Here is a 21,959-nt window from a genome sequence, read left to right as displayed (position 1 = left end):
ATTGCCAAGGAAATGTTGAAAAAGAAAAACAAAGCTGGGGCATCATGTTGCCTGGTTTCAAGCTATATTACAAAGCTGTGATCACCAAGATAGTACAGTACTGGCATAAAAACAGACACATAGATCAGTGGAACAGAATAGTGAGCCCAGCTATGGACCTTCAACTCTATGGTCAACTAATCTTTGACAAATCAGGAAAAAACATCCAATGAAAAAAAGTATCCTCAATAAATAGTGCTGGAAAAATTGAACAGCTATATACAGAAGAATGAACCTTGACCGTTCTCTTACACCATACACAAAGATGAACTCTAAATGGATGAAAGAAATCAATGTGAGACAGGATTTATCAAAATCCTAGAGGAGAACATAGGCAGTAACCTTTTCAACATCAATCACAGCAACTTCTTTCAAGACACATCTCCAAAGGCAAGGGAAACAAAAGTGAAAATTAACTTTCAGACCAAATACACTATGGAGTATTATGCCTCCATCAGAAAGGATGAATACCCAACTTTTGTATCAATATGGACGGGACTGGAGGAGATTATGATGAGTGAAATAAATCAAGCAGAGAGAGTCAATTATCATATGGTTTCACTTATTTGTGGAGCATAACAAATAACATGGAGGACATAGGGAGTTGGAGAGAAGAAGGGAGTTGAGGGAAATTGGAAGGGGAGATGAACCATGAGAGACTATGGACTCTGAAAAACAGTCTGAGGGTTTTGAAGGGGTGGGGGTGGGAGGTTGGGGGAGCCAGGTGGTGGGTATTATGGAGGGCACATATTGCATGGAGCACTGGGTGTGGTGCATAGACAATGAATTCTGTTATGCTGAAAAGAAATTAAAAAAAATGAACTTTTTGGACTTCTTCAAGATTAAAAAAAAAATACTTCTGCACAGCAAAGGAATAGTCTACAAAACAAAAAGGCAACCCACAGAATGGGAGAAGATATTTGCAAATGACACTACAGACAAAGGGCTGGCATCTGAGATCTACAAAGAACTTCTCATACTCAACAACCAAAAACAGATAATCAAGTCCAAAAATGGTCAGAAGACATGAACAGACTCTTCTCCAAAGAAGACGTACAAATGGCTAACAAACACATGATAAAAATGTGCACCATGGGGGGGTGGGAGGTTGGGGTACCAGGTAGTGGGTATTATAGAGGGCACGGATTGCATGGAGCACTGGATGTGGTGAAAAAATAATGAATACTGTTTTTCTGAAAATAAATAAATTGAGAAAAAAAAATGTGCACCATCATTAGCCGTCAGGAAATTCAAATCAAAACCACACTGAGATACCACCTTACACCAGTTAGAATGGCCAAAATTAACAAGGCAGTAAACAACATGTGTTGGAGAGGATGTGGAGAAAGGGGAACCCTCTTATACTGTTGGTGGGAATGCAAGTTGGTGCAGCCACTTTGGAAAACGGTGTGGAGGTTCCTCAGGAAGTTAAAAATAAAGCTACTCTGTGGCCCAGCAACTTCACTACTGGGTATTTACCCCAAAGATATAGATGTAGTGAAAAGAAGGGCCATATGCACCCCAATGTTCAAAGCAGCAATGTCCACAGTAGCCCAACTGTGGAAGGAGCCGAGATGCCCTTTATTAGAAAGAATGGATAAAGAAGATGTGGTTTATATATACAATGGAATATTACTTAGCTATCAGAAAGGATGAATACCAATCATTTGCATCAACATGGATGGAACTGGAGGAGGTTATGTTAAGCGAAATAAGTCAAGCAGAGAAAGACAATTATCTTATAGTTTCACTTATTTGTGGAACATAAGGAATAGCATGGAAGACATTAGGAGAAGGAAGGGAAAAATGAAGGGGAAAATCAGAGGGGGAGAGGAGCCATAAGAGACTGTGGACTCCAAGAAACAAACTGTGGGTTTCGGGGGAGGGTTCAACAAACGGGTGAGCCCGTTGATGGGCATTAAGGAGGGCATGTATTGCATGGAGCACTAGGTGTTATACGCAAACTATGAATCATGGAACACCACATCAAAAACTAATCATGTACTATATGGTGACTAACACAACATGATAAAAAAAATTTAAAAATAAGTAACTCACAGGAAGGCAAGAAAAAGGAAAAAGAAGAATGATAAATAGAAAATAAAGAGAAAACAAATAATACAAAGGCAGACTTAAGCCCTGATGTAGCCATAACTACTTTAAGCATAAATGGTCTGAATACACCAATTGAAAGACAGAGATGACAGAATGGGTAAAAAAATGTGACTCAACCATGTGCTGACTACAGGATACTCACTTCAAATGTATTGATATAGATGTGTTAAAAGTAAAAGGGTGAAAAAAGATATACCATAAAAACATTAATTTTTTTTAAAAAGTGGGAGTGGCTGTTTATAATATCAGATAAGGTAGACTAAAGAGTAAAGAAAACTACTGAGAGAAGGACAAATGATAACATTGTCATTCCACCAATAAAGCAGCAATCCTAATACATACGCATTAAACAATAGAGCTGCAAAATACATGAAGAAAAACTTAGAATGGAGCAATTATAATTGGGAGCTTCAGCATTGCTCTCTCAGCATTTGAAAGAACTACTAAATAGAATATCAGTGAGGATATGGAAGAACTGAACAACATCATCAACCAAGAAATTCTAGTGGACATTTATAGACCACTCTACCCAGAAATAGCATAAAACACATCCTCATCAATATGCATGAAACATTCACCAAGTTAGACCATACTCTGGGTCATAACACTAACCTCAGTATACTTAAAGGAATGGAAATACAGATTATGTTGTTTGACTATGATGTAATCAAACCAGAAATCAGTCACATAACATAAAGATAACAGAAAAATCCCCGAACACTTAGAAATCAAATAACACTCTTCTGAATAATTCATGAGTTGAAGAGGAAGTCTCAAAGAAAATTTAACAAATATATCAAACTGAATGAAGATGAAAACAGAACATATCACAGTTTGTGGGACATAGCTAAAGCAGTGCTGAGAGGAAAATTTATAGAACTTAATTTTCTCATCAGAAATGGAGGAAAGTCCTGGGTGCCTTGGTGGCTCAGTTGGTTAAGTGTGTGCCTTTAGCTCAGGTCCTGATCTCAGGGTCCTGGGATTGAGCCCGCCTCAGGCTCCCTGCTGAGCAGGGAGTCTGCTTCTCCTTCTTCCTCCGCCCCTCTCCCCAACTTGTACTCTCTCGGTTTCTCTCAAATAAATAAATGAAATCTTAAAAAAAATAATGGAGGAAAGTTCTGAAATCGATAACCTAAGCTCCCACTTCAAGAAATTAGAAAAAAAAAAAGAAAAAAGAAAAAAGCAGAAGAAAGTAAGTAATGAAAAACTGGAATCACTGAAGTTGAAAACAGAAAAGCAGCAGAGAAAATAAATGAAGAAACCAGCTATTTGGAAAGATAGTAAAATGGATAAACCTATAAGAAGACTGACAAAGATAAAAAAGAAGACACAAATTACAATGGTAGGAATAAAACAGGGGCTATTACCACAGATCTTCTAGTCATTAAAAGGATCATAAGAGAATATTACAAACAGGTCTATGTACATACATTTGACAATTTAGATGAAATGGATGGATTCTTTGAGCAACCACAAACTACCAAAACTCACTCAAGATAAAATAGATGGATAATTTCACTAGTCCTGTAACTTTTACCGAAATTGGATTCATAATTTAAAAGCTTCCAAAAAAGAAATCTCCAAACCTGGAGGGTTTTCCTAGAGATTTCTACTAAATATTTAAAGAATTAGCACCAATTCCACATAATCTTTTTTTTCTTGTTTCAAATCTGTCTTTTTAATTTCAATTTTTAATAGATTTTGTTTTTCAGAGTAGTTTTATGTCCACAGCAAAACTGAGCAGAACGTACAGAGTTCCCATAAGCCCCCTCTCCGCACACCAGCACAGCCTCCCCTGGCATCTATGTCCCCCACCGGAGTGGGCCATTTTGTACAGAAGATGAGCCTCTCTTGACACATCATAATCAGCTAAAGTCCACATTTCACATTAGGATCCACTCTTCATGTTGTGTATTCTGTGGGTTTTGACAAATGTATAATGACATGTATCTACTTCTGTAGTAGCATACGGAGTGGTTTCACTGCCCTAAGAATTCTCTGTGTTCTGCCTATTCATCCCTCCCTCCAAACCCTGAAACTGATTTTTTTACTGTCCCCACAGTTTGTCTTACAGTTGGAATCACATGGTACGCAGCCTTTTCAGGTTAGCTTTTTTTCACTTAGCAGTATGCACTTAAGATCTCTCCATTTCTTCTTTGTTTTTCCCCCCAAAACAATGTTTATTTTAATACATAAAATGTGCCACCTAGCAGCAATGCCTACAACTGGAGCTTTATCCAAAATTCTGTCCAGTTAGTATTACTCTTCACAACTGCTATAACTCAAGTCCTTGATAGATCAGTCTGTGAGCAGATGACTATCATTATAACATAAAACAGAGAATACATAGAACGAAAATCACTTGGTCAATATATAGAGAACCACATTTGTAGTTACTTAAAAACATTTCTCTGCTTCATATAAACCCTGGTGATTTTAGCCATTTTCCTGGAAGATGTATGCAAAGAAAAGTGTAAGAGCCACATAACCACACAAGCCTGAAAATGGATTTTTATTCTTGCTCCATTCTCAAATGGAAAAGTTTGTAAAGATACCTTTTCCCCCTCCTGGTTTCTTACTTTCATTCCTACCAACTCATTACAGTATAATTTACTATCTAACTCACATAGACATGTATGTTGGAGCAAAAGACTAAATCTTTGGCTAATAGAAGAATAAAAAACAGTATTTTCGGGTTTTTAAAAAAGGACATTTAAAGAATAAAGCAATCCTAATAATAGCAATGAAGTAGAAAATACACATGATGAAAACTACTGCATAGTTATATTAAAATAAAAACCAACTTTTAAGATTTATTGATCTTGAAGACAACTAAATTTTACTAGTTGCAACTTAAACAGAATTACATAGTAATAGATGTCTCTGTTTAGAAATTGGATCAGTTCATCTCTACTTTCCTGACAATAACGCCACGTCAACCATGCCACCTCACTGTTTATTTCTGGCAGAATTTAGGCAAACCTCAACCCCTATTTTCATTTGAGGAGTGACTGATACACAATTTTCTTTTAAACAGAGCTTGATGCTGAGCTACAAATGAACTAAGTTGGATTTCAGGCCCATTGGCAGGCAGGCAGTAATCATTTTTCAAATTGCAGGCAGCCCATGGTGGTTGTCAGTTATATATCAAATCTCTTTGGACATGCTGGAAAAATCGGTGAACGCAATCTTCCCCTGCTGTATTTACATGCTCCATTCACATCTTAAGCTCATCCAGGTTGTTAGAGGCATGGATAAGATGACTAAAGATTTCACAATGGAGATTTTGATTTTTTCATTCTGATGTATAAAATATGAATATCTTCGGTTTAATATTCTTCATCGTGTTTCTCTAAAGGAATTTTTTCAAAGTCAAAGTCTAGCTGGAAGAGCTCAAATTATTTTTTCTCAGTTTCTGGATTTTTTTCCTCCTTGTTCATTGTTCATAACAACATATAATTCAAGTCTCATATCCACTAAGACCTTTTGGAGTTTTCAACAATGGCTCCAAAGACTTTCATAGTATATGCTGTTGGCCAGCAGTATGAAGTCTGATGGAGAAGGAAAGTCTTCTGTTTCTTCCCCCCATTTCAGAACTTTGGCTTGAACAGAACTAGTGACAAGATGCTTGTTCATATTAATATTTATCTTCAGCAAATCTTGCAATTCCTCCAGATCTGTGACCACAACATCAGCCCCGAGAGTAGCAACCATGAATCCCACAGCCCCAGTCCTGGAGCCCAGCTCCAGCCCTGACTGCTGGCTCAGACTGTGTGCCCCATCGCCAGAAAACCCCAGGCATTTCTTAGAATGGGCAATGGCAGCATCCCAAACATCACGGCCCACACCGCTGTAGCCATAGTGCTCCTTTTCCAAAGGAGCCATAGTAGTGCCATCTTGCTTTTCCAAAACTCGAACAAAGTTCTGTCTTGGGTCCTCCACAGAGGACTCCAGAGTGGCCGCCATTACTGCACCAAGATCCCTCCATTTCTCTTCAGTGGCTTGAGAACTCATTGCTTTTTAGCACTTAATATTCCCTTATCTTCCTGTGCCACAGATTATTTATCCATTCGCTTATTGGAGGACCTGTTGTTTGCTTCCAAGTTTTGGCAGTTCCGAATAAAGCTGCTATAAACATCTGTGTGCGTGTATAGGATTTTGTGTGACTATAAGTTTTCAACTACTTTGAGTAAATGCCAAGGAGGCTGGTTGCTGGATTGTATGGTGAGAGTATGTTAGTTCATTTTTTTAAAAATTTTTTCAATATTTTATTTATTTGACAGACAGATATCACAAGTAGGCAGAGAGGCAGGCAGAGAGAGAGGAAGGGAAGCAGGCTCCCTGCTGAGCAGAGAGTCCGACGCGGGGCTCCATCCCAGGACCCTGGGATCATGACCTGAGCTGAAGGCAGAGGCTTTAACCCACTGAGCCACCCAGGCGCCCCTGTTAGTTCATTTTTTAAAAAAATTTTAATTCATTTATTTTTATTAACATATAATGTATTATTTGTTTCAGGGATACCAGTCTGTGATTCATCAGTCTTACACAATTCACAGCACTCACCATAGCACATACCTCCCCAATGTCCATCAACCAGCCCCCCCATCTTTCCAACCCCCCTCCCTTCCGGCAACCCTCAGTTTGTTTCCTGAGATTAAGAGTCTCTTATGGTTTGTCTCCCTCTCGAGTTTCATCTTGTTTCATTTTTTTCCTCTCTTCCCCTATGATCCTCTGCCTTGTTTCTCAAATTCCATCTATGAGTGAGATCATATGATAATTGTCTTTCTCTGATTGACTTGTTTTGCTTAGCATAATAGCCTCTAGTTCCATCCACATTGTTGCAAATGGCAAGATTTCATTTTTTGATGGCCGCATAATATTCCTGTGTGTGTGTGTGTGTGTGTGTGTGTACCCCACATCTTCTTTATACATTTATCTGTTGATGGACATCTGGGTTCTCTCTGTAGTTTGGCTTCTATGGACATTGCTACTATAAACATTGGGGTGCACGTACCCCTTTGTATTGCTACATTTGTATCTTGGGGTAAATATCCAGTAGTGTGCTTGCTGGGTTGTAGGGTAGCTCTAACTTTTTGAGGAACCTCCATACTGTTTTCCAGAGTGGCTGCACCAGCTTGCATTCTCACCAACAGTGTAGGAGGGGTCCCCTTTCTCTGCATCCTTGCCAACATCTGTCATTTCCTGAGTTGTTAATTTTAGCCATTCTGACTGTTGTGAGGTAGTATCTCATTGTGGTTTTGATTTGTATTTCCCTGATGACAAGTGATGTTGAGCACTTTTTCATTTGTCTGTTGGCTGTTTGGATGTCTTTGCAGAAATGTCTATTCATGTTTTCTGCCCATTTCTTGATTGGATTATTTGATGTTGAGCACTTTTTCATGTGTCTGTTGGCTGTTTGGATGTCTTCTTTGCAGAAATGTCTATTCATGTCTTCTGCCCCTTCCTTGATTGGATTATTTGTTCTTTGGGTATTGAGTTTGATAAGTTCTTTATAGATTTTTGGATACTAGCCCTTTATTTGTAGTGTCATTTCTGAATATCTTCTCCCATTCTGTTCATTGTCTTTTGGTTTTGTTGACTGTTTCCTTTGCTGTGCAAAAGCTTTTTATCTTGATGAAGTCCCAGTAGTTCAATTTTGCCAATTCTACATAATTTTTTCAAGAAAATAGAAGAGGAGGGAATGCCTCTTAATTCATTTTAGGGCCAGTATTACCTTGGTACCAAAACCTTGGTACCAAAACCAACAGTACAAAAGTAACTACAGACCAGTTCCCCTTAAGAGCAGAAACAGAAAAATCCACAACAAAGTATTAGCAAAACAAATCCAGCAACATGAACTATGTACCATGAGCAAGAGGGGTTCATTCTAGGTATGATGGCAGCTTCAGTGTTTGAAAATCAGTTAATGTAATCCACCATATCAACAAGCTACAGGAGAAAAGAAATCACATAAGCATATCAATTGATGCAGAAAAAAACATGTGACAAAATTCAACATCCATTCATGATAAAAACTCTCAGCAAAGTAGGAATTGAGGGGGATTTCCCTAGCTTAATAAATAGCATCTACAAAAAAACAAAAACCCTACATCAATATTATACTAAATGGTGAAAGGCTGAATGCTCTCTTCCTGAGGATGAGAATAAACTGAGGATAATCTGCTGTTACCACAGTACTGGAAGTCCCAGCCAGTGCAATGCTGAGAAGAGTAGTAAAAGACATAGGAATTGGAAAGGAAGAATAAAACTGTCCCTGTTTGCAGATGACATGATTCTCTCATAGAACATCCCAAGAATATACAAAATAACTTCTGGAACTAATAAGTGAATTCAGCAAGGTCACAGGATAGAAAAATGAACACATAAAAATTAATTTTTCGGCGTGCCTGGGTGGCTCAGTGGGTTAGGCCGCTGCCTTCGGCTCAGGTCATGATCTCAGGGTCCTGGGATCGAGCCCCGCATCGGGCTCTCTGCTCAGCAGGGAGCCTGCTTCCCTCTCTCTCTCTCTCTCTCTGCCTGCTTCTCCATCTACTTGTGATTTCTCTCTGTCAAATAAATAAATAAAATCTTTAAAAAAATTAATTTTTCTATTTCCTAGCAATGAACATACGGAAACCCAATTAAAAGCACAATTCTTTTTTTTTTATTTATTATTTTTATTTTATTTTATTTTATTTTTTTAATTTTTTTTTAAATTTTTTTTTATTTTATTTATTTCCAGCATAACAGTATTCATTATTTTTGCACCACAAGTGACTTTTAATCTCATAAAAGCACAATTCTATTTACAATCACTCCTAAAATAATTGAGCTACTTAGATATAAATCTAGCAAAACACACACAGGATATATGTGCTGAAACTACAAAAAGTTGATGAAAGTATTTGAAGAAGATCTAAATAAATAATAAAGTTATGCTGTGTTTGTGAATTGGAAGAGTCAACAAGGTGAAGATGTTAATTCTCTCCAAATTAATCTATCAGTAGGGTAATTCCTATCAAAATCCCAGGAAAGTTTTTTTTTCACTTGTTTTAAAATGTTTATGGAAAATCAAAGGACCTAGAACAGTTAAAATGATTTTGAAAAAGAGCAAGGTAGCAGGACTTCTGGGACTATGTTATGACTTAGTGTAGTAGCTCTAACAATCAAGACAGTGTGGTACTGGTGTAGAGACAGACACATAAGCCAGTGACACAGAATAGAGAACCCAGAAACAGTCTCACACAAATATGCCCTACTGATTTTTGACAAAAAGACACAAGTGATTCAGTGGAGGAAGTATAGCCTTCAGCTGAAAGAACTGAACATCCACAGACCTGGAAAAAAAAAAAGAACTTTAACCTCAGTCTTAGACCTTGTAAAAAAATTTATCTCAAAATGGATCAGGGATTTAAGTGGAAAACATATAACTAAAAGTTTTAGCATTAAACAGGAGAAAATCTTCAGGACCTAGGCTAGGCAAAGAGTTCTTAGATATCACACCAAGAGAACATTAAGGAAGAAGTTGATCAATTAGATTTCCTCAGAATTAAAAACTTTTGTCTGTGAAAAACCCTGTGAAGAGGATGAAAAGATAGGTTACAGGCTGGAACAAACGGTTTGCTCACCACCTGTCCAACAAAGGACTTGTATTTAGAATGTATAAAGAGCTGTCAGTGCAAGAAGCCAAAAAATCCAACTAAAAATGGTTTAAAGGCATGAACAGACATTTCACCAAAGAGGATATACAGGTGGAAAATAAGCATATGAAAAGACATTCAATACCATCAACCATTACAGAAATGCAAATTAAAACCACAATGAGATAGTACTATGTGTCTATTAAAATGGGCATTAGAATGGGGCTAAAAAATAGCAATAATACAAATGCAGGCAAGGATGTAGAGAAACTGGTTCTCTTGTCCATTGCTATGGGAATGTAAAATGGTTCAGCCACTCTGGAACACAGTTTGACAGTTTCTTATAAAACTATGTGCTTGTCCTATGACCCAGCCCTTATACTCTTGAATGTTCATCCCCGAGAACTAAAAATTACTGTCCATACAAAAACCTGTAGAGGAGCATTCATAGTGGCTTTATTTCAAATAGGCCCAAACTGGAAACAGCCAGAATGTCCTTCAGTGGGTGAATATTTCAACACATTCTGGTCCATCCATCCAACAGAGTACTACTCAGCAATTAAAAGGCATGAATACAGGGAACAGCTTGGACGGATCGCAAGGGCATTGTGCTTTGTAAGTAAAGCCGATCTCAAACGTTATATATTGTGGGACTCTGTTTACATTGTGCTTTCAAAATGACAAAACTGTGGAGTTGGAGAACAGATTACTGGTTGCCAAGGGAGAGTGGCAGGGTTGGGGGAGGACTGGTGGAACTTTAAGAGGATACCTCGAGGAAGTTCCTTTGTGGAGATGGAACAGCTCTGTATCTTCATTGTGATGGTGGTCGTGCAAATCTATGTGCTGCATCAAATCGCATAGTTACACGCACACGCCCCCCCCCCCCATCAGTGCGTGTAAAACCTGATGAGAACTAAAGATCTGTAATACAGGTAAAAGAAGTGAACCAATGTCCATTTCTTTGCTTTGATACTATACTGTAGTCAGACAGAATATCATCACTGGAGGAAGCTGGGCGAAGGGTTCGTGGGACTCTGTGTACAATTTTTGTCACTTGTTTGTGAGTGTTTTCCCGTAAACCACCATCTCCAACCCATCCCGGGTGCTCCAGTTACCTCTCTGGATGGTCAGATGCTGCCATCGTGTTGTGATGGTCACGGCTGCAATTTAGGGAAGCCCCGCCCCCTGCACAGGTACAGGGAAGCATTATCATTTGGCCTTGTCTTTAGTTGGCCTGAAAACTGGCCAACCCAATGAAAGGAGAATGGGAGGGCCGAAGAGGAGTGGAGGAGGGTGGAAGCAGTGGGCAGGGGAGGAGAGGTAGGGCCCTCAGAGACAGTGTGGATGAAAGGGCTGGATGTAGGACCCACCTGGGCCCTGCGTCCGGGGAAAAACTCTTCCCCCATCTGCTCTGTTGCCCCTTTGGCTTGTACCTCACACTGAGGCTACCCTGATGGTCTTAAAATGTGAATCTGGTCATTCCCCTTTCCCCGTGTATTCCACATACTCTTAAAATCCATCTTTGGCCTTCTCTTGTTTTTAAGACTAAACTCTTGAATGTGGTCAGCCTGCAAGGTCTTGTGTGCTGTGACCCCCATCTTTCTTTCCAGGCTCATATCCCCCTCCATCCCCCTGCACCCCCAATGCCTTCTCAGCCCCGGAGCTCAGTTCATGCTTTCCCAGGGAAATCTTCCTCGACCTCCTGACTTATAAATACCCATTTTCTACAGGCCTTTGTAGTGCCATATTGCTGTCCTCAGTAGCACTTGTGACTCTTGGAATTTTAAATCTGTTTTTGTGGCTATTTGACAAATAGCTCTCTTCCCTATTGGACTAAGATTCCATGGCCTCTGTGCAGCATTGTATCCTCGGTGCCTGGCGCACAGCAGTGCTTATCCGTATTTGTTGAATGAGCGACTATCTTTGTTGCTTCTCTGCACTTGTGGTTATTGACACCATTGGGTACTTTGCCCTTACTCTTGGGACACTGTTGGTAGTAGCCGCTTAAATAGACCATGCTCTTAGGTTCTGACTTCCGGAAGTAATATGGCTTGAGCATTTCCACAGGAACTAGTTCTTTTGGCCTCTAGGAAATGCACCTGGGCCAGGTTCAGTGGTGGGGCTGGAAGTAGATTTGAAGACGGCGTGCTGAACGGTGGTCGCAGGCTTCCATGTTTGGTTGATGTTTGTGTTCTTTGTTTTCCTTTTTACCAGCTTTGACTTCATTACCTGCTGACAAGTTACTGCATAGCCTTAGAATGTGGGACCCCCATGCTGTGTACAGTAATGCAGAAATACGTGTGCTCTGAGAGGGACAAGCAGGCTATGGAATTGTACATGTGGTATGACCTACAAACTACCGAGTCCTCTGTATAGGGAGAAAAATGCTAACATGCTAATAGTGGAGAGGCTTTGTGTCTTTATTTCGAATATTTGAAAAAATTTACTTAAAATTGAAAAATGTTTTCATCTGACATATTTACTTTTCCTCAGGGATTAAGGTACATGCAGCCTTCAGCTTCTTGTGATTGAAGTAGCTCCCAGGCGTGTATTACTTTTTCTACATTGCTGTTTTTTAAATTCCTGTTGTCTTCCAAGTGAATATGAGATTAATGAAAGTACCCAATGAGCTAGGGGACTTTGTCTCTTGCTGTGCAATTTGGTTTGATTTTTATCAGATATGTGGCTATCTGGGTGTGCACTGATCAAGCGTCTTTATTTGATCACAAACCGGTGACTCTGCGCTGGTTTTGGAGGCTGAGCTGAGCTCTCTGACTTTGGGGGAAGTTAATTGAGCTCTTTGAGGTTCACTCGTTCATCTATCAAATGCTTGTGGAGTGTTTCCTGTGTTCTGAGCACTAGGGAATACATGGGTGAATAGGTCGGACCTAAACCCCTGCTCTCATGGAACTTAAATCCTGCTGTAGTAGACAGACATTAAACCAGAAACAATATATAAGTTATAGCATGTTGGAGGGAGAAAAAATTAGGGGAAGGGGATATGAATGTTGGGGACTGGATTGCAATTGATGATAGGGAGGCCAGCAAAGGCCTCACTGAAAAGGTGACCTTTAAGTTAAGACGAGCCAGCGAGGAAGAGACCTGTGGGGGGATCGTGGGAAAGAGCTTTCAGGCAGAGGCAACAGCATATGCAAAGGCCCTGAGGAGGGAAATTCCCTGGTGTGTTGATCTGACTCTGTGCTAGAGGGGGGAAGGCTAGGCGAGAGAGTCAGAAGATAGGCGTAGAGGGCTACTGTAAGACTTGGGACTCTGGGTGAGATGGGAAATAATCAAGGGAGCTCTGGGCAGTGGAGTTAATGTGACCGGGGATGCTGTAACTGGCTCCTTCTTGCTGCCCTGTGGAGAACAGACCACTAGGGGCAAGGATGGAAGCAGGGAGCATAGGTCAGAGGCCAACCCAGGAATCCAGGGGAGCCCAGGGTGTTGGTAGTGGAAGCAGGGAGAATGGTTAGATTCTGGATATTTCTGAAGGTAATACCACCAGGATTTACTTATCAGATTCTGGATATTTCTGAAGGCAGCCCTACTAGGGTTTGCTGATCTGACTGGATGTGTAGTGAGAGAAAAGAGGGACGGATGACCCAGGGTTTTTTGCAGACCACCAGGAAGCTTGTTAAGGTCGTGGGTCTAGAGTTCAGGCACCAGGTGCAGGCTGCACATAGGCATTTGGGAATCCTTCGAAGCCCAGATGAGTGAAATCGCCTGGAGAGGGAATATGGCACCCCAGCATTGAGACTGACAGGTAATGGCCAAAAGAGGAGGAAAATAGGCAAGTGAATGTTCTAGAAGGCTAGGGGAGGTGTTTCAGGAGGGGGCATGATCCCTGCTCATGGCACACCAGCTGTGTAGCCTCAGAAGTTTCCTCCCCTCCCTGAAGCAGCTCTTCCTCTTTAAAAGGCGACAGTACTAATATCCTGGTAGAGTTTCTGTAAGAGCTAGATGTATTTTATCGTGTGCCAGATACTGAGAGGCTCTGAGAACAGAAGGATGAATAAATAATAATGTACCTAGAGTCCAGCTACACATTATTAATATTATTATTACTAGTAATGATGAATACTGGGTATAAGGGGAGCTCATAGGAGGCTTTTTTCCCTTTCCAGAATTAGTCCACGTATGGACATATAAATGAAAATTGCCACTATTCTTAAGTGAAAAATGAAAAATAAAACCTCTTCTACTATGTTCATGCATTTAAGTAAAGCATATCTCTAAGGTTTTTTTTTTATTTATCTGATCACTATTATTGGAGCTCTTAAACCACATTGTAAGAAATAGAATTTAAAAAATTTGGTTCATAGGCCTGCCAAATGTACACATTCTACAGACTGATACATTCTGACAGGAAAAAAAAGGTTAGTGTTTCCAAAACCAGGAAGCAGAACGTTCCAAGTTTATAGCACAGAGTAAATTTGATGCATTGCATGAAATCTTCTTTATTCCAGGAAGCCTTAAGGAATGTGTGTCATTTTCCCAAGTTTATTGAGGAACATGAAAAGGACTTTTAACCCTAGAGAACAATCTGCTGGTTACCAGAGGGCGGGTGGCGGGGGATGGGGGAAACAGGTGATGGGGATGAAGGCGGGCACATGTGTTGAGCACCAGGTGATGTACAGAAGTGATGAATCACTGTAGTGTACACCTGAAACTAATATTGCCCTCTATGTTAACTAACCGGAATTTAAATAAAAACTTGAAAAAGAATATGAAATGGAATAAGTGGTAGTCGTTTGAAATAAAAATGATAATTTTGGAGTAAAAGTTTTTTCATAGGTGATCAAGTTGCAGGATAGCTAAACATTTTAGGTTTTCACCTCATCCATATTCAGCTTTGACTTGATGACATTTTTGAGATCATATTTTCACTTAAGGTATCATTAGATTTCTTTTTTAGGGTGAGGGTAGAGAAATACAAACAAACACATCTGTAGCATGGTAGCATTGATGGGTGGCTCTTCCTCTTTCCTTGTGGTGTGCACACTGGGTGCTGCCAGAAAATCTGCTGTGCCCTTGTCCTTCGGCCCGAGAATTTCAGTCTTTGTGCTGTGAGCCGTGAACCCCGTCAGCTTGCTTGCTCTCAGCCCGGCTTCATGGAGGCGCGTGGAGTGCAGGGCGGCGGCTGCGGACCCGGGCTCTGCTTCCCGGGTCTCGGTGGGGCTTGGACCGAGAGTAGCAATGCCCCAAGATCCTGGAAGTGTGAGTCTTGGTTTATTAGCTCTGGGTCCTTGGGAAGTTACTCCCTCTGGGTATCTGCTTGTTTCCCTTTTGAAGCAGGGAGTAGTAGCAACAGTAGTGCCCCTCTTTGCTAGTGTACTGGGGAGGATGCATGAAATCCTGAGTGTAAGGCAATGCAGATTTGGGTTTGATGCATATTAATCAGTCAGCAAATATTAATTATCAACATTAAGTATTGAGCCACTCTGAGAGGCTGGAAAAATCTGGAGGTCTGGTGTTTGTCAGTTGGGTGCTATGGGCAGTGGGCACTGAGATGGAGGTAGGGGTGCAGGAGGTGTATTTGCGGAGGGGAGATAACACCCTTGGGAGATGAAAGGGCGGGAAGCAGGGCAGGGGAGCCTCAGGCTGCCATCCTAGCCAGCCTGACAGGGAGCTTCTGAGCACTGAGCAAACACTGCTCAGGAGCCTGGTATGGGAAGGCCCTAGCAACCAACTTTCCCCCACTGCTCCCCCAGCAGGGCCTGTCACCTGGGCTGGAAAATAAGCTGGGGTGGAGCCTGAAGGCACCAGTTCTGTCCTGAAGGGACATGTGGGCAGCACACCTCCAGGGCCTGCCCAGAGACATTTTGTTTCACTGTAGTTTCTTAACTCACAAGGGGATTTGAAATAATGTATTCCCTACCACCGGGCCCTGCCCCCAGCTCAGGGGGAGCTCTCACCATCTGTCTGCCACTGGGGATGATTAGACAAGAGATCTTGAGGGACATTCAGGGAGAGTGAAGATAAAAATGTGAATGTCTCCAGTGTGTGGTCACAGCACACCACATGAACACACACACACACACAGATAGGCATTTAGCTATTTGTGGAATGAGGTGCATGAGGTCAGCCCGTTTTAGCTCTTTGCTGCCTGTTTTGCTTATCGTGAAGGAAAGAGTGTTTCATTTATTGTCATACTTCCTCTGGGACCACCAGGTTTTTCTCAAGAAAACCAACAAAGTTGATATCCTGTGTCTGGGAGTCTGGGTGAAAAACACAGTGGGCTTGCCTCATTTGTAAGCAGAGAGGCTGTCCAAGGCAAACCACATCCTGCCCAGGCTTTCTTGAGGCAGGTGGTCCCAGATGGAGGCCCAGAGTGAGGAGCCATAGGAACCAGGCTCTCGTCAAAGGCCTGGGGCAGCGGTGAGAGGGAGCGCTTGGGCCCTGCTCAGTTCCAGGGCCACGTGGGGACACCCTGGCTGCTCTGTCCTCTTACACTGAGCCTTTCTCTTCTAAAGAAGCAGCACAGCTCGGCGGCGGCCGTGCTGGAGCTCTCAGGGATGTGATTTTCTTGTCTGTAAAATGAGACTGTGGTCGAGATCTGAGATAGCTAGTACCAGGAGCGCAGGGGCCAGCTTAATACCAAAAAAGGGGCTGTTTTTGCTCATCGTGGAAGAAAAAATAGATTAAAATTGCCTTTAAAATATTTACTATAGATGTGTATTTTAGTCATGATTATAATAAACCATAATTGGCATTGACTTAAGTGTTAAAACGTGAATATATTCTTAGCAAGGCTGTGCGTGTTTCCACAGTATCTCGTTGTCTGCAATGTGACGCCAGATGCTCAAGCCCTCGGTCACACGGGGCCTGCTTTCTGACCACACGCTATTCACGGCAAAGAAACCGGTAAAGAAACGACATCCAAATGAAGAGGTCGACATATTATGGGCAAAAGATACATTATAACTGTTTAAACCCACAAGTGCTATCAAGTTAAAACTGCTAAAACTGTAGTCACACTGTAACAGTGGGGCCTTCAGGGGTGCAGATGGAAAAGGAATCAGGTTTATTGCTGTCATTCTGTAACTGCTGTTTAACAGCTTGGCTTATAGTCACAGTTCACTCTAACTGTTCCTCTCAACTGCAAAATCGTGAGTGTGTGTGCACAACCTTTTCCTCTCCAAATCTTGAAACTGCAATAATTGCCAGCCTATTAAAAAAAAATGCATCTGCCGTATGAACGTAATTTCAGCTATTCTGTGTTAAATGAGTAATTATGACATGGGGCTCTGGTGACACAAGATAGGAACTTGGATACATGTTTGAATATGGACCATGTCAGGTTTGTGTGGTTTCAGATACTGAGAAATCGCTTCTTTGTGCTCACTGATTTTTTTTTTCATGGTCTGCTCTGTTACTTGGTTCAAAATATCACATGACAGATGAGCTCTCTGGTACATATAATCCATGTAATTATAGTGAGGGTTTCTTTTGTCAGTGGTGGTTAAAAAACCCATACACCTTGGGGCGCCTGGGTGGCACAGTTAAGCGTCCAACTGTTGGTTGTGGCTCAGGTCTCGATCTCAGGGTGGTGGGATCAGGCCCTATGTCGGGCTCTGCACTCGGCACAGTCTGCTTAAGACTCTCTCTCCCTCCCCTTCTGTCCCTCCCCCCCATGCATGTGCTCTCTCTCTCTCTCTCTCTCTCAAATAAATAAACCTATTTTGAAAAATCCACACACCTTCCTTCTTACCCTCTGATTTTTTTATACAATTTTACTCTCGCTTTTATTTAAAAACTTGAGTTTGAATGGTTTCCATTAGCAGATATTTTAAGATGACAATCCAGTCTAAGATGCTGCCAACTTGAAGCTGAGCACAGCCCCCAGCCCTCGAGCTGGATATGAAATCTAATTTCAGGCCTGGTTCAATGCAGGGACATAGCTGGTTTGTAAACAGCCCTTGTGACAGCAGAGCACAGTTGACAAGCACTGGTTCTGAGGCAGGGCGGAGTGTGTTCTCTTGCTGTCTTAACTGGTCACCCTGATTGCAGTTCAACCTGGGGTGCATCTCACAGAGCCACACGGAGTAATTAAAACCACAGGTTCAGCATTGTTCATTATTTGGTATAATGAAAGCCAAATGACAATCCATCCACTTTACTAAAAACTGTATCCTTTTTTTCCCTCTTAACTGAAATGTACGTGTGAATATTAAAGCATACAAAGAATCAGAAGTCACTCTCTTCGTTAATGAAACCTACTGCAGGGCCAGTCTTGGCCTGTAGCGTGCATTTGCTATTCCCAGAATGCACGCTCATGGAGTTCCTCTCAGACCTGTGACCCATCCCTGTGTCTGTCGTGATGGCAAAGATGGGTAGGTTATTCATCTCCACCCACTTTTCCCCCCAGAGGGGCTAGAATGATCTTAAGTACAGAGAAGGAACATGTTAAATATTCATCTGGTTTAATTGAATGTAATATACAATCCTTAAGATTAATCTGAAGTTTTGGAGTCATTAATGGTTCATTTTTTTCATAGCATAGGATTTATTTGTTATTATCTAAGATAGTGAATTATTTAAGTAAAAAGGGAAAGTTCTTTCCAGAGATGGATCTCAGCAAGCTGTTGCTGCTTTCATTTACATATGATTACTGATTGTATTAAATTGGGAATGTGGGTGAGGGGAGGCGTGGCAGCCTGAAGATTTTACAGGTTGGGTGGTTACTAGGTGTTGCATGGCACGTTGCAGCCTGGGATCTGACACTTGCTGAATGACCTGTGGTTCACCAGGGTGTGTATCAGTGACTTCAAATTCCCATGAATATTAATAAAAATGGCTGGATATCAGTTTAAAGGACAATGAACCGATTAACATGTAATATCATTATATACTTTATTTATAAACATGCACAAATAATTTGTTCTCTTTGAGGACATCAATTCTTCTAACCTTAGTTTCTTCTATTACTTCTTCAGCACTGAAATTTAATGGTGTACTGGGGTGATTTATATTTTTTTAGAACAGCTTCTGAAAGTGTTGCCCAAAATACTGTTTTGTTGGTTCTTTTAGGATTCAGGTGAACAAGAATCAAGGGCTGTATACATATGTCAGCCTATTTATATTATAGTACTATTTTCCACCATGGCCACCCACACCTTGATTTTATATTTTGAAATGTTACTGAACTATTAAAATATAGAAGAGCTTGAGAATATCAACATCTACCTACCCACCACCTCTTTCATCAAATGTTACCATTTTGTCATACTTCTGATTCTTTAAAAATCAATAAATAGACTTCCAGTTTCAGCTCAGAGATGTAGAGAGCTGCAAAGATGTGCCTCCTACGCTTACAAGAAAAAGTCTGGACAGATTGGAAATTGACAGAGAACTGAGTTTGCAGAGTGAACAGCCATTTAAAACTCTGGAGAGCGGCACTTTCTGAGACATAAGGCCTGAACATTTGCTTACCAGAGGCAGAAGCCACCAGACACCACAGAAGTAGGTAGAAAGATCAAGCTAAAAATTTGACAAATGGCTGGAGGCTGCACGTGGGATAGCTTGCGAGTGCGAAGCTCCTGGGGGCAGCAGAGGAGTAGGAAGGTGTCCTATCCTTTTGCAGGCTTTTCCTCCAGGAATGCCACCTGGCCCTTACAGGGAAGATGGGAAAATCTGAAGAAAACCACTGGTGCGGACTGGAGGTGCTGGCTTAGGAGCCACTGAGAAACCACTCAGACTTTTTTCTCCCTTAAGGAACAAAAAGCTTATTCTGCAGTGGGAGGGACAGGGTATGAGGGCACTGGTGAAATACCATTGCAGCTGGGGGAAGAATTCCATCCAGCTCAGCACCCCCTACCCCACCCCACCTAAGAAAAGTCTTAATCTTCTGGGAGAAGGGCCTCAAGGCTGTAGACTGAGAACACTGGAGCATACCCACTGCAGCAGGGGGAAGGAGGTGGGGCAGCTCTATTCCTGGAGGAGGGACAGAAGCACTTGTGGAGGCTCACTGCCAGATAGAGGCCTGCTGTGCACTCCAAAGATGGAGTCTTAGAATATTTGCAGCCCTTCCCACCCCACCGTAGCATGCTCTCAAGCCTCCAGGAATAACAACAGTGGATTATATAGCAGGGAGAACTCTAAGAGACAGACTCTCTTTGGGGAGCAGCACGGAGGGAAACCCCAGAGCCAAGAAAGGGAGGAAGAAAAGATCCCTAGAGGAATTTGAAGTTTCTCATGTCTATAGGAACAACGAACCTCAACGTGACCTGACTTCTGACTAGATTATCTTAAATCCCCGCACATAATGTCTCATTTACCTCAGTATCTACTGCCCTATACAAAGTGTCTGGCTTTCAACCAAAAATCACAAGACTTGCCAAAAGGTAAGAAAAAGCATTCAGAAGAGATAAAATGGTCATCAGAACCTGACAGATACGACACAGCCGTTGGAACTGTCAAACTGTAGGTACACATACCTTACCTACCTCACCCCACCGAGTGCCCTTTATGTGCCGGAGCCATTTTAGGAATGGGCTTAACAAGAGAGAGCATAACTGCAGACAACCAAAAAAAATAGTTACAGATAGTGAAATATGCAGCAAAGAAATATCAGAGTGGAAAAGGATAGAGTGACTGACTGGTGGAATGTGTGGGCTGTTTCAGAGTCATCAGAAAAGGCCTCGTGGGGTAGGTGAAATTGTAGCTCACACCTGAATGATTAGGAGGCTCCTGCCATTACTACGAGCCATCTAAGTAGAGAGCAGCAAGTGCAAAGGCCCTGAGGCATGAATAAGCTTGGACCGCCCCCAGTCTAATATTAATGCTCTGGAGGGTAACAGTGTTATGAGAATGTTGCTGATAAGAGCAACCCCTGCAGCTGTGTCACTGTCAAGGCTAATCTAGGGAGGAAGTAGTGGGTGGGTTCTCTCCTGCTCACATACTTTTTCTTTAAACACTTACAGAAATTACTGTTCTTTCCCCTCATTTTGCAGGGCCAGGAGACTCTATAATACCTTTCTTGTAACCTGGCCCTGAGTGAAAAGGAGTATGAGTTTGCTGTTGTGAGTTAAGGCCTCATTATTTATCTAGTAGAAGTGTATTATTTATTCTTTTTAATTGTAGAGAATGTGCATTAACTCCACTAATCCTAACCGCCACCCCCCCACCCTGGGTAGTGGTTATTCGTATATTACAGATGGAAAAACTGAGGCCTGGAGATGAAGATTGCAGATCTATTAAAGGTTAACCCTGGTATTTGAACCCCAGGAGCCTGACTTTGTGTGATTGCATTGTAAGAACCGAACGGATGGGTATTCTTAAAGAATAGAAACTGATAAAAGCAAAATAAATACAGTTGTTTAATTCTTATGTTAACCCAGTTGATTTTAAAGCATTGGCTGGTGAAACTGCCTAGGGAAATGGACCAAATAAGTACATGGTGAACCATCTTTAATTTGTTCATTTAGTATGAGTGCCTCAAAACTGTTGAAAATGGGGAGTTTAAATAGTTTAACATCCCAGTTCCCTCTGCTGTATTACTACTACATATGTAAGTATATAATACTAATACTGTGAAGGCAATTTTGACTGGCATTTGTCTAATGAGAACATTCTGGAAATCAGCATTTATGATCTCAGTAACTCACTGTAACTGGTGTCATTGGTCTACTGTTTTGTAGACTGCATCTTTCACTGGCTCAATGCTCTTTATTTTTTCTATACTAATGTTAATTGAGAATAAATAAGTCATAATAAAAATTAACCTTAAGGGGCACCTGGATGGCTCAGTTGGTTCAGGGTCCGACTCTTGATTTCAGCTCAGGTTGGGATCTCAGTCAGGGTTGTGAGATTGAGCCCCAAGTTGGGCTCCGTGCTGGGCATGGCACATGCTTAAGATTCTCTCCCTCCCTCTCCTTTTGTCCCTCCCCCTAACTCATGTGTGTGCTCTCTCTCTCTTTCTCTTTCAAAAAATTAAACCTTAAGTACATGTTTGGAGAGGGAGAACTTTGCATTGGATGAAAAGGATGATTATATTCATTGGTTTCTGTTTTTTGCCATTAGAGGAAAGGAAAGAACTTTCCCACGAGCACCTCTCTTGACACATGAAAAGGCTGCTGGTATTCAGTAATGAAACAGTCACTGAAGGAAATGTAATCTGGGGGGAGTTTTCTCTGGCCAGTAATAATAATTGAACACCTACAGTGT

The 21,959-nt window shown here is 41.4% G+C and overlaps 1 protein-coding gene and 1 pseudogene across 5 annotated transcripts in view; one reads left to right on the top strand and one right to left on the bottom strand.

The window, feature by feature from the left end:
• SH3KBP1 (SH3 domain containing kinase binding protein 1) overlaps positions 1-21,959 on the top strand; it is a 337,564-nt gene that overhangs the window by 67,327 nt on the left and 248,278 nt on the right. The gene's annotated exons all lie outside the window — the stretch shown is intronic.
• LOC116583572 lies at positions 5,375-6,120 on the bottom strand (annotated as a pseudogene).

Source organism: Mustela erminea, chromosome X (assembly GCF_009829155.1).
Source record: "Mustela erminea isolate mMusErm1 chromosome X, mMusErm1.Pri, whole genome shotgun sequence".
NCBI lineage: Eukaryota > Metazoa > Chordata > Mammalia > Carnivora > Mustelidae > Mustela > Mustela erminea.
Note: the sequence above shows the minus strand (reverse complement) of the source record. Positions and strands in the feature narration are given on the sequence as shown.